Here is a 2376-nt window from a genome sequence, read left to right on the forward strand (position 1 = left end):
ACTGACGGTACACTTCCCGCACGGGTTGTGAGTCTTCCGGCGCAGGCCCGGCCCCGGTAGATGCTCAATAACAGTAGAAGGGACCTGGTCTGGGTCTCCGCGCACTCGATGCTGCCCCCCCTGCTGGTCCCTCTCCAGCTAAGTCCACACACCCACCCTTCCCACTGCGACCTCTTGGCCCCCGAGAGCCACGACCCCCGAAGAGGTGGCTCCTAGCAGCGCCTGCACGTCTCTGGGTGCCTCCTCTTAGGACTCCAGCGCAGTTTGCCCAAGACACACACATCCGCTGCCCGAGCCCGGAGCCGGGAGGGTCTGGAAGGCCTAGTTCTCCTTGGCTGGCAAAGCTCATCGGATGCACTAGAGGTAGGAAGCCGGTGCCCAGCAGCCCAGATACGGCCTGGCGAGTGTCTGTCAAACTTTAAACCTGGGAAGACATCCCTGAAGTGAAAAGGCTGGAAGGTTTTATCTGGAAATACACATTCTTGCAGGACTTTCCCCGCATCCTCCTACGGGAACAGGGTGGGGGCAGGCCCCAGGCCAGTGCCCAGCCCTCCAGTGGTCACTCCCACCCCCCGGGCTGCACTTCCACCCTCATCCTCTCCATCGTGTCCTGCCCTTCCCGCAAGGCTCTAGCCCTGGCTTCCCTCGGGGCTTTTGCAGGTGCCAAGCGCTTGCTGCCTCCCAGAGGCTCAGGCCCCTCCGCAGGCAAACCAGCTGTGCCCTCTGCCACCTCTGGTGGCCGAAACGGTGACAAAAAAGACGCAGCTGCACCGCTTCCAATCCAGCCCCCGCCTGAGTTCGGCCATCCCCTCACCCCCTCCCTGGTCCGGCCCCCATGGCCTCCTTTACCCAGAATGGTTTGCACGGTTGAGTCGAAGCCATGATGATAGTCCAGCTTTGGCCAGTCCAGCGTCACCTCTCCAAGGAACCCACACCCTATGCCCAGAGGTGGACACGCGGGCCAGGCTGGCCAGAACCGCCACCCCTGAGACTCTGGCTGGGATAAGGATGGTCATCCACCCCCACGAGGAGACCAAATGACAAGAGCAGAGCGGCCAGCAGGAACGGGGAGGGAGGGCCCGAGGGAAAGCGCTCAGTCTGGAGGCCCCTGACTCCCAGGACCAGTCCCGTCTGCAGCCGGGGAACGCCGGTGTGCACCCCGCACATCGCCAGCATGCCGCTCTCCTGGGGCTGGAGGGGGCCTGTGGGTCGGCGGCACTGAGGGCGGCCAGGCCGGGAGGAGAGGCAGTTACAGAAAGACAGCCGGGGTCAGTCCAGGGGGCCGGGGCAGAGCCTCCGCGGAGGCCGCGGTAATTCGCCGGTTGAGGGACGGTGTGTGGTGGACGCCGGTCCGTCCGAGGACGAGGAGGGCGTCCAGGCGACTGCGCCGAGCTGAGATCCGCGCGCCTGGGACCGGCGGGCTGCGTCTCCCACAATGCTCCGGGCGCTCCGTTAGAGCTGCCCACCGCGGTCCTGCCCTCGCGACCCACCTCCTCACCGGCCGGAAGATTTCTGCGGTGACGCCGGAAATTGCGGAACCACTCACGTCGCTGCCTCCCGCCCTTCGGAGCATGCAGAGCTGTGACTGGGGGAGAAGCTGGGCCCGCCCACCACGCCCGTGGCGGCGCCGCGGGGCCCCGCCCCCAAGTTCCCCGCATAACACTTCACCGTGCTGGCCGTTCTCTGGTACAATAGGTGTTTGGTTACTTCAGCTCAACTAGCATCTCCGCGAGCGGGTGGTTGGGGTTTGCGATGGGACATGAGGGTGCTCCACCCCTTACCCTCCGGACAACACCCCTGGCCTCACCCCAGGCTCTGGCCCCGGCATCACCATGTCCCTGTCTGACCTCCGGGACAAGGGCCTCATTTGACCACGCCCCCGCCGCGGTCTGCAGTAGGGCAAGCGGGAATGGCCGGACCGCGAGTGAGGCGGACTGCATCTGCCCCACTTAAAGATGGCGGCGACACCGTCCCCTGCCAGGAACCTCGAACGTTTCCGGAAGTGACCGAGGGACGCCCCGCACGAGCGGAAATACTCGAGCCCAGCCGAAGGAACCCGAACTCAGCCCGGTCGCTGACGAACGCTGGTGGTGACCGCGGCGGCTGCGCAGGCGCACATCGCGGCCGGGCGGAAAGAGTCGAAGTGCGGATTGGAGGCGGAAATATCATAAGTGGTGGGTTCCTAAGGCCGTTGTTCGCTCTTCTCGTAAAGCCTCCGGCTGCAGTATTAGCCGGTCTCCTTAAGGAACGGGAGCCACCATTTCGGTCGCTGGAACTTTTGTCATTACGAGATGTTGCTCTTAATGGAGGGAAGAGTAAGCTTTAAGCTTATTTGCTTGCTATACATTTTATAAAAATAGGCGATACTTGGTAGAA

The sequence above is a fragment of the Myotis lucifugus genome, unplaced genomic scaffold (genome assembly GCF_000147115.1).
Source record: "Myotis lucifugus unplaced genomic scaffold, Myoluc2.0 scaffold_482, whole genome shotgun sequence".
Classification (NCBI taxonomy): domain Eukaryota; kingdom Metazoa; phylum Chordata; class Mammalia; order Chiroptera; family Vespertilionidae; genus Myotis; species Myotis lucifugus.